The sequence below is a fragment of the Canis lupus genome, chromosome 25 (genome assembly GCF_048164855.1).
Source record: "Canis lupus baileyi chromosome 25, mCanLup2.hap1, whole genome shotgun sequence".
NCBI lineage: Eukaryota > Metazoa > Chordata > Mammalia > Carnivora > Canidae > Canis > Canis lupus.
In genome coordinates this window covers 34,552,690-34,566,415 of record NC_132862.1, presented here as the reverse complement: position 1 = coordinate 34,566,415, position 13,726 = coordinate 34,552,690, and the positions used below count along the sequence as shown (strand labels likewise).

At 44.8% G+C, this 13,726-nt stretch overlaps 1 long non-coding RNA gene across 6 annotated transcripts in view; it reads right to left on the bottom strand.

Annotated features, from left to right (window-relative positions):
• Positions 1-13,386, bottom strand: part of LOC140617484 (uncharacterized) — a 66,881-nt gene extending 53,495 nt beyond the window's left edge. The window contains exons 1-2 of one of the 6 annotated variants that reach the window (XR_012017709.1): positions 12,253-13,386; positions 11,336-11,426 (exon numbers count right to left, since the gene is read on the bottom strand). This is a non-coding gene — a long non-coding RNA (uncharacterized lncRNA). Of the gene's footprint in view, positions 1-425; positions 668-1,790; positions 1,821-6,829; positions 6,996-11,335; positions 11,427-11,451; positions 12,010-12,045; positions 12,202-12,252 lie in introns of those variants that run through there. The other 5 variants (XR_012017708.1, XR_012017716.1, XR_012017713.1 and 2 more) reach the window with 5 other exon arrangements.
• Between the last annotated feature and the right edge of the window lie 340 nt (positions 13,387-13,726).

Sequence of the window (13,726 nt, the reverse complement as noted above, 5' to 3'; positions counted from 1 at the left end):
CTTTTTCCATAAAGGGACAGCGAGTAAATACTTTGAACTTTGCGGGCCACGTCACCAGCTCCCTGACTCAGCCGTGAAGCAGAGGCAGCCACGGACAATGCGTAAAAGGAATAGACACAGCTGCGTTCTAATAAAGCTTTATTTATGGACTCCGGAGTTCGAATTTCATGTAATTTTCATGTATCGTGAAAATGTTCCATTTTTAAATTTCTTTTTCAATAATTTAAAAACATAAAAGCCATTTCTTAAGTTTCCCAGCTGTGCAAAAACAGGCAGTGAGCCGGATTCAGCCCTTGGGCAGTAGCTTGTCAATCCCTATGCGGGGCAGCATAGGAGGAGAATCCACATACTGGGTTCAAGAGTTGTGCTCTTTCCCCCCGCAAAGCGATGTTTCAGCTGCCCCACCATCCTGAGCACCAACTTACCTCTTAACAGCAAGGGCAACAGCCTGATCCAAACCTTGCTGGCGGTCACATCTGGTAAAACTTTTTGGACGCGGCCCCCTCTGTGTCTGCCTCATTTCTCCACCCACTCAGGGAATGACTAGGGGCAGGTCAATTGGCTTCTCGGGCCCCTAACGGAAAGTATACAGGAGCTCGATTTGGTCATCTCTGAGAGAGTGTCCTCTGTCAGCTGTCCTCCCTCCCTGCATCCCAGCCCAGCTCTCAGCCTTTGCCCTCGCGGGACATTTCAGAACTGCTGTGCCCAGGCACCGGACCAGCTGGCACTGCCTGCACCTCACCAGCAACCATCCTTTGGAGCAACCAGTTCTGATGTCACCAAAGGATAATGACTTCTGGGCAGGAAAACTAGGAATGCAAGCAGATGAAGCATCTATTTTCGTGCAGATGAAGTCGTGGGAGGATACGTGATTCATGAGCTGGGTGCTTTCTGAATAGCATGTTTCTATCATTTTCTGGAAGACAGAAAGTTAGCTTCCTCCTGGAATGATTGGTGAGAATGATGTTTGGGGTTTCCTTTTTCAAAAGGGGGTTTCATTTGGTTTTGGGTGATGTTGGTTGGTTGGTTTCTTAGTTGTGGGGTTTTGTTTTAACCAAGAAGTGGGATGAAGGATCAGGCAAGAAAGGTTTGGGTGGGGAGACAGAGCAGATCCTATTTGCAGTGCTTTCAGGTCTGAACATACAAATAAGGTCAAAGTGGTTCAAAGTCATAAGAGTCAGATGCCTGGGGACCTGCCAAACACCAGATGCCTTGGTTAGAAATTAGCGACAGTTTGACATCTTGGTGTTGTATGATTGCCATCTAAAGATAAGTAAGGGAAAGCAAGGAGCCCTGGCATGGAGTTCTGAGCAGGCTCGGAGCCCTGAGCCTGATTCCGTCATATGAACTGTGGTCACTCTGCCCCCAAAGTAGTTGTCTCTAGTCTCTCCAAAGTAATGGTGGCCAGAAACCTGGAACAAGACCCTGGTCACTTCCAGCCCAAGGCAGAGCTCTGCATTGGTCCCCTCTACTATTCTTTCCCAAGGGATCCAACACCCGAAGGGGGTGGATACTTTGAATTAGGGTATTAGGCCTATTGGATCTTTTCAGGAAGCTCTAGGAGCCAATTAGACAGAACTTGAATAGAAGCCAGTCCAAAGAACTCAATGGAACTCCATATTCCACTTAGCCAATATTGTGATGGTAACAATTTAACAACCAGTTAGCCAGGAAAAAAGGGCCTTGATTTGTAACATTTGCCAGTTCCCTTGGCATAAATACCCCTACTTTGGCCTATTTCAAGTTGCCAGTGTGATACCCACTGACTCACAGAAGCCCAGAAAACTAACCTGTTGGAATGAGCCAAATCCAGTACACCACTGTCCTCTGGAAGGACAAAGAGGGAGCCCTTTGGAAGTCAGAGAGGGAGCATAAATCAGAACAGTCAACCCAGATATCAAAATGAGCTGTGAATCTCTCCCTATTTCCTGTGCCTGTCCCTGTCTCAGCCTATCACCTTCAAGGAACGTCTTATTAAAGGAGCTTGGGAGCAGCCTGCCCACAACCCTGAACAGAGGTGCCCTGCCTTCAGAGCACACTAAGGGAGAGATGGTGGCTGATGTCAGAGAATCTGCCTCCTTAACACAGAGGGCTGCTCTGTCCACCTGGCCAGGCCTAGCTGGCACGAAGCACGGAACCATGTTGACCCCTCCCCGTACCCTGCTCCCAGCCTCCCTCCCTCCCTGCATGTCCTACACCACCACCACCACCACCACCACCCCACCCCCGCCGCCTCCCGACTACACTTCTTCTGGCTCAAGGGAGGAAAACTTCGCCTCCTCCGACTCCTCAGAGCTCCCTACCATCCACACAAACTCACTTGTTAGAAGAATATCTAAGGATTTGTGGATGAACGAAGGCCCCTTCCCTTGGGCAGTTTCAGCTTAGCAGGTATTCTGGGAATAAGGCCAAGCAGTAACTCACTTATGAAAGACTCCATTCTGTGTTCTGCTCTCCTCACCCATTGCCCGACACACACAAAGAACCTCTTACCGCCTTCTGTCCCTTGCTTTCAGAACCTACTCACCTGTTCCCCTGTTCAAAGACTCACCCACAATCCTCCGGGCTCCCTCCCGGAGAGACGGGAGCCTGGGTTCCATTCCTACCTCTGTCACTAATTGTTTTAACACTCCCTTAGCCTATTTGGACTACAGTTTCCTCATTTGTTACATTAATATGGTTCAACTTTAAAATAACAAAGTTCCATACAAATTTTATAGAAAAATGTGTGTGGAGCTTTAAAAATGACCAAGTCCCTTTCACTTAATCATCACAGAAAACATTAGCAGTAACATTAACACAATATTTTTAATAAGTGACCTAAGTAGTAATATTAGATAATATCAGAAAACTAAGGCCTGAGAAAGGTCAGGAGACAGATCCAAGGTTACATGGAGAGGAGAGAATATGACCAGACTTGAACCCATTCCTCTGATGCCCAACACCACACAGACCCCTGAAATAGAAGGACCACAGTTAGGGTCCCACTCAGAGCCCCATAGCCCTTCCTCTGGGTATAACACAGTTCCATGGTCAACATTCATCTCCCTTCAGCTCACCAGTTTAACACATCAGTTTGACTCCCAACCCAAGCTAGGTGACTAAGGGGAATACATACAACATAAGAGAGAAAACTAGGGTCTGTCCTAAGCAAAATTGGTGAGTGGAAACAGTTTTCCTTTGTGAGTCTTCCATCTTTTGTCCACAATTCCATGTCTATTCTTTTGGAATCTAACACCTTCATGGTTTTAGTATGATCCTGGCTCCTCCAAAGAAAATGTTCCAATCAAAAAGCTGTATAGTATATTCCCTTCCCGCCTCCTACAATAAAACAAGTGCTGACACCCACCACTCCACAAAAGGGTAAAGAAAGAAGGACACCTCTTGCTTGACATATATATTTCCTTCATTACTTTACCCATGGTTCTCACTCTTATGCTGCTCTCTCTACCTCAGGGTAGGCTTTCCCCTCTGCCCTGCGTCCTTTATTTTTATAATCATTCTTTATCATTGTCTTTTGTGTGTTCTGGATGCCAGTAATGTTGCCAGATCAACATTTGTTGATGCAATCATAAAAAGGTACCAGTGGGTTTGAAACCTGGGAGTCTTTTACTACTCCTATTAGACAGTTGCCAGTTCTGCTGACCATAAAATCAACCATAAATGCAGACAAAGAAGTCCCAATTCCGTAAGTCTGGGGACTGAAAAAAATGAAGCCCTCAAACTTAGAGAAATTCTAAATCAGGTGTGGGGACATAGTTTCAGCTTTCATCCAAATAACATAGGGAACTAGACAGAGTAAAAGGTTCCCCTATACTGCCCAGACTCTGGGCATAGCAACCATGCAATGCCTTCTAAAGTCTGTGGTCTGAGACTTGTGGTAGAGAACCTGACTTTCAATTTTCAACCCAAAATATAGATTTGCAGATCTCTTTAGAAATAAGTAGTAAGGAGTATGAAGTAAGTTCAGACCACCAGAGAAATCCGGTTTATTTTAGAGACTTTATCAATAAAAAGGGGTCAAGATAGTTTAGGAACTTTCTGGTGATTCCAGGTCAGATCAAACCTAAAGACCTTATTCATAAATACATTATGATTCGGTTAATGAGATTTGGTGAGGTATTAGCCATCTTGGTAGAACAGTAACAGCTGACCTTCATGGGATTTAGACTGGGGAAATATGAAATTGAACTGTTGTCAGAAAAGCTTGAGATATTTTCTTATGCTTTTAATATAGGATAAAGACCTATAAAAGATGAAGCCTAAGAAATCATTTGAGAGTAATACGAAGTGAAACATTCAGATGTTGAGAATAAAACCATAACCAACTGAGTGTAAATTTCGTTGGTGAGAGAATAGGCAGACTGCCCAGGAACAAGTCATAAAAACATGGAAGCTGGACCTACCAGGCTGGCTTCAAAGGTGCAAAATGAAAGGTCTGATGGGAACATCTGCTCAAATGGATTAAGGAAGCTACCTGGGACTCAGGGTTATTAGAACATCAGAGAGAAATGAGAGAAATAAAAGTTGATTTCAGCTGGTGGTGGCAAAAAAGTAAAAGGAAATCAATGAAAGAAGCCAGGGCATGGTGATCAGTGTGCTGAGGAGACACTTAGGAGAAGGTAGCTTCTAACCAGAAAAGGTACCTACATGGATAAGTCTGACTCCATGGGGTAAGGTCTGTGAAGTGCACGAGAGGGACTAGAAGAAGCAGGAAAGTGATAGAGAGGTTTGACTAAATCATTGCACATGATCCCAAGTCCTGGAGGGATGGGCAGGAAGAAAAGGAAACAAAGAAAAAGAAATCTAAAAGAAGTTTTCAAAGACTAATTAAATTCACAAAAATGAGATAAACAGTAATTAAAAGCAGAAGCATGAAATTACCACTAAAAAGAAGGCAAGACCTACCACTTAAAGGACTCTAGGGAAATATAAACTAAACATCAGTTTGTGCAAGAAGTAGTCTGGATATTACCTGTTTGGAGCAGATCATTCTCCAGAAACATGGAGAAGACCTGGATTTATGGGTTTCCTTACCAGCTAATTTTAAAAGAGTAAGATTTTTTTTTAAAGATTTTATTTATTTATTCATGAGAGACACACACAGAGAAAGGCAGAGACATAGGCAGAGGGAGAAGCAGGCTCCAGGCAGGAAGCCTGATGTGGGACTCGATCCCGGGATTCTGGGATCATGCCCTAAGCCAAAGGCAAAGGCTCAACTGCTGAGCCAGCCAGGCATCCCTAAAAGAGTAAGATTTTTATTTAGAGTTTATAATAGGAATTTTCCAAACACTTCTGGAATCTGGATCTGATGATACATAATGATATTTATGAGCTGAAGAAATAAAACTATCCATTTCATGGAGATGCATATCCCCCCTCCAAATAAATCCTTATTACCCCCAAAAGAAATGTGAAAAGGAAAAGTCATATATAAAAATAACCCCCTGCCAAAATGCCACAAGACCAGTATGGGTCAGGAGAGAAAAGGAATATTTCCACTGATTCTTGAGACAAAAAAAAAAAAAAAAGAATGATTTAAAGTAAGTGCCCCAACAAATAACCCAGGTTGTAAGAACACAGGATTACAAAATGTTTATTTAAACACAGATGCCAACAGTTGACTACATAGTTACCAAAATGGAAAGGAGCCAGGGGAGTTGACATTATTTATGTACAAAAAAGGATAGAGGTTGTGACATGTCACATAAATGAAGCTCCCATTTTTATTGATGAAGCCAAAATTCACTTCTCAAAAACTAGAAGTTTGGCAGGGATATAAAGAAGGGGGTAAATTCCTGATGGGACAAGAAGAGATTAAAAAGTAAAAGAGGAGAGAGATCAAGGGGAGAGCAGGAATCTGATCTTCCCGGGATGGCAGTGGTGGGCATGTTAGAAAATGATATGAGGAAGTGGCCCTGAAATCAAAGGTTTTAAAGAGAAAACCAGAATCCCTCAAGTAGAAACAATCAATAGAGGGACAAGTATGAAGAAATCGGAATTAAAATGATGGAATTTAAAGTACCACAGAAAGGCTTCCAGAAGAGCTTGCACAGAGAAGGAAACAAGGGGGAAAGAGAAAGAGCAAGAATAAGGAAATTTCATACAAAATTCTAGAGTGTGCTGGAAATGTAAGGAAAAATGTAATGGTAAAATGGAGTAGATAGATTTTAGTGGCATGATCGAAATGGATAATAAAAGGGACCTTTATGGAAGTGTTTCCAGGAGAAGAAAAGAGACAGTAAGCTAATCCCAATGTGCCAAGAAGAGTAAAGAAAGTCATGAATCATCAGCTAATGACCCATATCCATAGAGAAGCACATTCAGGCTGCGTGTGGAGAAGCAGCAGGGTTTGGGGGCCCCCTCTGACACCCACGGACTTCCACTCCCCACCTAGCCTTCCTTGAGTACCTGTTTTCAATGCCACGTAGGGGAAAAGAATAGAAAGATGAACAAAATAAAACCCATTTCTTCTTTGGTTCAGTCAAGATGTCTACATGAAAGTACAGGCTTGGGACCAAGGAAATATAAAAACAAGTAAGAAACATGGCGAGATATTCTGACGTAAATAGAAGCACCAAAGGACGGTGAATACTAAAAATGTGGAACTTGCCAGATAAGGTAGAGCAAGGTTCAAAGACACAAAAATAAGAAGTGATGTGAAATATGATAGAACTGAAGATCAGAGCACAAGAGATTGCTGTATCTTCGCTTGGAAGAGGGACAAGATGGAAAAGGGAAATGGGAAGTAAAAAGAAGAAATGATGTTGAGAATGCAGCTCTAGAACCCGGACATGAGCTCCAACCTGAGCACTACCCCCTTACTTACTCAGCTGGTTCTGGCATGATCTTGAGCAAGACACTTCTGCACTCCGAGCCTGAGGTCCCCCTACTATAAAATAGACTAGTAATACCAACCAAACTACAGAGTAACTTGCGGCATCCTGATGACAGAGTAAGGGCTATCAGACTTACCCTCCCACCATTAACAACACTAAAACTAAACAAAACATGAGACAACTGTTTTTAGGTACCAAACTACAGATGGTGCAGGGATGGGAACCTTGTGAGAAGAAAAACAAAAGAGGTGAAATCCGCATTCTCTCTGGCCTTCTGCCTGGGGGCTTTCCAAACCACAATGCAGGGAGGTAGCCAAGGTGGGAGAAGAAAAGATCAAACATGTGGGTTGCCCAAGGGGCTGAAGTCAGCAGGGCAGAGTACTAGACAGGAGAGAGACACGCAGAAAAGAAACCCGGAAACCCACACAGGGACTACCTGAGTCTTTGGCTGCAAACAGAGCTGCATGCATGCAGAGTGAAACATCAAGGACCAGGGAAAAACAAATGCTGGGGAGCTGTGTCTTGATAGAGATCCCAGAGGTCACACAACGGGGGAGACACTGATATTCTGAGTGGCCGTAGCAGCAAGAACATGATGACTACTCTGGACTTTCAACTGAGATCCAGGAGAGGCCACATCTCAGTTGCAGGGCCACCTCGTTTGCAGGGCCACCTGGTCTGCAGGGCAGACCCATTGTAACAAGCCAAAGGCTGACACTCATCAGCATCAAGTTGACCCTCCAGTAGCCAGCTGCCTGCCAAAACAAATCCAACGCTCTTGAAAGGAAGACAATAACATCTTTAAGTTTTGGCATGTAATAAAGAAGGATGACATGTCACAAGAAGGAAACAAAGCAGTCAAAAGAAAGTGTCCCAGAGGTGATACAGATGGAATTAGCAGACAAGGACTTTAAAATGACAAAAAGGAACATGTTCAAGAATTTAAAGGAAAGAACAGACATAAGGAATGAGTGATGGATAATCTTATCAGAGAAACTATGAAATAGAACATAATGGAAACTGTAGAACTTAATAATGTACAGTAGCTGAAATAATGCACAATGGGCTTAACAGCAGATTGGACACTGCACAAGAAAAGATCAGTAAACTTGAAGACAGAATATTACCAAACTGAAGCACACAGAGAAAAAGAACTGAAAAAAAAAAAAAAAAAGAACAGAGCTTCAGTTACACATGAGACAATACTAACCTACTAACATATACATAACTGAGGTCTCCGAAAGAAAGCAAAGAGAAATGAGGGAAGAAGAAATATTTCAAAAAAAGTAATGACTTCCAAATACGATGAAAAATACCAACCCACTGATCCAATAAAAAATGTTAAAGGGAGGGGCACCTGGGTGGCCTTGTTGGTTAAGCATCCGACTTTCAATTTTGGCTCAGGTCGTGATCTCAGGATTGTGAGATCAAGCCCTGGGTCAGGCTCTGTGCTGGGTGTGGAGCTTGCTTAAGATTCTCTCTCCCTCTTTCCCTTGCTCTTTACCCACACCCCACTCATGATCTGTCTCTCTCTCTCTCTAATTAAAAAAAGACATGTTAAAGGAAGTTTTTCAGGCCAAAGGGAAATGAAACCAGATAGAAACCTAGATCTACAAATACAGAAAGAAGAGTGCCAAAATTGGTAACTATATGAGGCAGAAATATAACACTCTTTAAAAACAATTTTTTTTTAAATTTATTCACAAGAGACAGAGAGAGAGAGAGGCAGAGAGACAGGCACAGGGAGAAGTAGGCTCCCTCTGGGGAGCCTGACACAGGATTCAATCCCAGGACCCTGGGATCATGCCCTGAGTCAAAGGTTAGACACTCAACCACTGAGCCACCCAGGCATCCCAACAACACTCTTTTTCATTTTTTGATTTCTTTAAAACACATTGGCTGTTTAAAGCAAAAATAATGACAATTTGTTCCTGGGTCTCTAACACATGCTGAAGTAAAGGTATAGTAACATTATCACAGAGGACAGGAGAGAGGTAAATGGAAGCATATTGTTACAAGATCTTTATATTTCACATGAAGTCTTCTATTAATTCAAGTCAGACTGTGATACGGTAAAGATGCATATTTTCACTAACCACTAGATAAAACAAAGAGTTGCGTTTCTGTTAAATTTTTTTATTGGAGTTCAATTTGCCAACATATAGCATAACACCCAGTGCTCATCCCGCCAAGTGCCCCCCTCAGTGCCCGTCACCCAGTCACCCCAACCCCCCGCCCACCTCCCCTTCCACTACCCTTTGTTCATTTCCCAGAGTTAGGTGTCTCTCATAAAACAAAGAGCTTTAACAAAAAGATCAATAGAGGAGGGGGCACCTGGTTGGCTCAGTCAGTTAAGCATCGACTCTAGATTTTGGCTTAGGTCATGATCTCAGGGTGTGAGATCAAGCCCCACATCAGGGTCTCTGAATGAGCCTGGAGCCTGCTTAAGAGTCTCTGTCCCTCTGCCCTTACCCACTTGTGCTTGCTCTCTTTAATAATAAAACAAAAAAGAAAAAATAAAAATAATTTTTAAAAATAATACTTTAAAAAAATAAAAGGCCAATACAGGAGATAAAATAGAATATTAGCAAATACTTCATTAAGCCAGTAGGAGACAGGAGAGGGGGAGGAAGGAAAATGTATGTACATGGCCAAAATCAAGAAGAAATAGCACGATGGTAGAATTAGACCCAACCTAACTTACAGATCTGTTGCGTACATAAAATAAAATAATAAAAGGGGAACTCTGTTATAAAGCTGCCCTTATAAGAGAGAGGAGGTTTTGGCAGTGGGCTTCAGGACGGAGGGGGAGAAGTGGGAAAGTGAACGTGGGGGATATGAAACCTTGGAGAACAGGTTCACAGTGGTCATGCTGCTGCCAACACCGGTCTGTCGGGCGCACGCAGCCAGGGACCACTGTCAGCGGTAAAGCAGGGAGCCCAGCCAACAGGGACCATTTCCACGGCTTCATGGAGACAACCCCGTGAACTTGGCTTGGGATCTACCCCCGTGGGAGGGGAAGCTGAGCAGTTTACAGTGTTGTTCAAGACACATGGAAGGCAGGAGACAAGCTTCTGACCTGTCTGCCACGTGAACCCTTGGAGGGAAGAAGGCTCTGCTGAAAAATACAAAGGGAGACTGTGCCCTGCGTGGATGGGCTAGAATGGCAGGACAGAACAAAGATGACAGAGCCAGAAGGCGAATCATAATCAAACCCAGGACACAGAAAGCAGGTAACTGTAAAACTGGAACTTGAAAAGGCTTTTAACAGGCCAAAGATTGACTAGAGCAGGGCCCTCACACAGGGTGTGAACAAAGCACCGGCTGCTGAACACAGTAAAGCCCCCCTGAATGACAGCAGCGGCGTCTCACCTAAATGTGTCATCGTGGACATCTATCTCTGTCAGATGACAGAGATGTGGCTGAGGGTCACACGGTTCAGCTCGGATCTCATCTACAGAACGCCTTTTGACACCAGGCCCTGTGTCAAGTGGCTGTGGGTACAAAAGTCCCTCGGACCATGTCCGTGCCTACAAGAAACACCCAGTTCTGGTGGAGGAAAGAGGTGGAGAAGCCAATCAAAAAGCAGTATGGCTGGGGCGCCTGGGTGGCTCACTCACTTAAGCGTCTGACTTCAGCTCAGGTCATGATCCCAGGGTCCTGGGATCGAGCCCCACGTCGGGCTCCCTGATCAGGGGGAAGCCTGCTTCTCTCTCTGCCTGCTGCTTTACCTGCTTGTGCTTCTCTCTCTCTCTCTCTGTCAACAAATAATAAAATATTTTTTTTAAAAGAGAAAGAAAGCAGTGTGGCTTTGGCCCTTGCATCCCTCTGCCCACTTACTTTGCTGTGTGGCTGTGGACAACACTTAACCTCAGTTCTCTCATCCCTGCAATGAGGACAGCAATAGCTAGCTGGCAAGATTGTTGTGAAGACTGTCGGTCACATCCACGGTTTTAAAAGCACCTAGCACGTGCGCTGCCTGACTTACCGTAATTCAGCAACTCTCAACTTGAGAGCAGAGCACACGCCAGGATCTGGTGCCAAGTGCAGGTGTTTCTAACCAGACCCTGCCTCCCTCCTCCTCAATATTCTGATTCCCCAGGAGAATGTCCACCCACCCCCATTCTAAAGCTGTGTGAATGGTGCGTAGACAGGATAAAGTTGGAGATCATCCTGTAAACATCAGGTTCAATTAAACCCTATGGAGAACCTACTGTGCGCCAGGTTCATAACAAACTATGATAGAGCTATGTATAAAATGCTAAGAGAGTACAAAGAGAAGGCATTCAGCCTGGGCATCAGGGAAGACCCCTAGGCCACAGCTGTTAGCCAGGCAAACAAGGATGGGAGGGGCATCTGGGGGAGCAGAAACCCTCCGACTGGCAATAGCACAATGTGTGCAGGAAACTACAAGCCACACAGTAAACTGTAGGCAAACTACATGTCTGGAGAGGTAGACAAGGGCAAGGTCACATACGACATGCTAAGAAACTCACCCAGTCCGCTGGATGGTAAATGCCATGGAGGGTGTGAAACGAGGCCCAGCTTCCCTCTGCTCTGCGAGGCCTCCTGAAAGTGGTTCCCAAGCTGAATCAAATAAGCACAAAATTACCTTGAGAGCCCGATTTCAGGAGCAATCCCTCAAGGGCAGGGTCATGGCTCACCCGGCTTTGCCACCTAGGCACCCACCAGAATTTCACACGCAGTAGGCACTCAGTTTGCTGAACAGAACCGAAATTAATAAACTTCCTTATCCAGACCTTTTGTATGTCAGACCTCATCTCCAACCAAGGGATTCATTCAATCACAGTGTTCTAACCCCCTGTGGGATATACCATCAAGTGAGGAGAAAAGATATAAAAGCAAATAATTACAATGCAGTGAAATAAAAGTTGTGATTCCAGTGTGTGCAAAGTGCTTCAGGAGATTGGAAAAGAACCTATTAACTGTCAGGGGAAGCCAAAAGAGTCTCTACCACGAAAGAAATATTTGAACTGGGTTTTGAAGGAAGCATAGGAGTTCAATAGTCAGAGCCGTGCAAGAGTATTCCAATCTGAATGTGGGCAGGGGTAGGGAGGTGTGAGAAAGAGCTGGAAGCTTCCAGGACCGATGATTAGTACTTCCACTCACTGGGGATTAGATAAGAATACAATGAGAGGAGAACCTGAAACAGGGGCTTTCAATCCCGGCTGCACATCAGAAATACCTAGGGTGGCTCAACAGTCTAGTGCCAGACTTCAGCCCAGGCCGTGATCCTGGAGTCCCGTGATCGAGTCCCACATCGAGCTCCCTGCATGGAGCCTGCTTCTCCCTTGGCCTGTGTCTCCGCCTCTCTCTTTCTCTCTGTGTCTCTCATGAATAAATAAATAAATAAATAAATAAATATTTAAAAGAAAGAAAAGAAAAGAAATACCTAGGGAGCTTTCATATGGTCCAATGCCCAAAGCAACCTCCAAACCGATTCAAGCAAGATCGCTGGGACTGGAGGCCAGTCATCAGGAATTTTTTTAAAGCTCCCAAAGGGAATCCAATGTGCTGCCAAGTTTCAGAACCACTAGTCTAGAAAGAAAAGATAAAGATTTACAGCATCCCAAGAGGTCAGGCCCCCTTGGGGCCTCTGCAGTCTGGCACACATTCCTCCTTGCCCTCGCCCTCACCCCCGCACTGCCAAGGAGGGGAAACAAAACAGCCAAGTAACAGCCACAGACTTCTTACTGCTTCTCCTTTCCCCCTACCAGCTCGGTGCCCTGAAACAGCAGCTCTAGAAGTTTTGTCTCTGATCCAGTAGCATCTGCCTCACAGGGGAACTTGGTAAAAATGCAAATTTTTTTGACTGCACCCCAGACCTAGTAAACCAGTCTTGACAAGCCCCCTCTGTGATTCTGATACACACTAAGGTATGAGAAGCACTGTTCTGGAACACTGATTCCTCCAAAGCAGCAGCCAAGCAGCATCTGGGTGTGACTCTGCAGGGGGGCGGGGATGGTGCAGGGTGCTGCAGGTGTAAAACCTGGGGGAGTCATTGCTAAATCAGCAGAGATCCCAGGAGCTGGTGGCCTGGGTGCCATCATATTGGTCTGGAATCCAAGGTGCCAGAGGCAGATAGCCCAGGTTGTTTTTTGTGGTCCCAGGAAACGCTATAGGGTAGGAGGCTCCAGGTTTTTATTTTCTCCTTTAACACAAAGCTATCCTTTGAAAGTAAACTTTCAAGATATTTTAAATCAGGACCAGCAGGAAAATCCATGATGTCAATGGGCATGAATATACTATTCCCATTTTTTTCCTTTGGAGGAAAGGGGGAGGTTAAGGTACCGGAGGGTCTTAGGCTGTGGGGAGGTTTGGGAAGGAAGAAAGGGGCACTGTGGGTTCAATGCTCTGTCCATCCCCTCCTCCCAGGACCCAACCGACTGAGAATTCACAATTCTTGGGAGGAAAATAAAATAAAGGAAGCAACAGAAGGAAATGAGTTCCCTGTATAGAAATGGAAATTGCCTTTCTCCTAAGGTCAGATGGCCAGACGTACAGGAATGAGCGACTGGGGCCCCAATCCTGGAGTGAGGGCCGTCCCAGAGTAACTGGGGCTCCCTGCTGCTGGAGCCGGTCACTCCCTGAGGCCCTGCCCCTGGAGGAGTCAGCAGCTCCTTAGGACTCTGAACCTGAAGAACACAAGTGGATTCTCTGCCACGCAATTCTAGAGAGCAAGGGCTTTGAGGCTCTGAACCACCTCCTTTCCACTGTTCCAAGCTCAAGTACGGGACCTACTCATATTTTCTGTTTTTGTTTTTTGTTTTTTGTTTTTTTTTTCCTGCTTCAGTAAATCAGGAAAAATTCCCCAGATTGAGAAAACCTGCCGGATTTATCAAGCGTGTGTGCAGCGCCACCTCGTG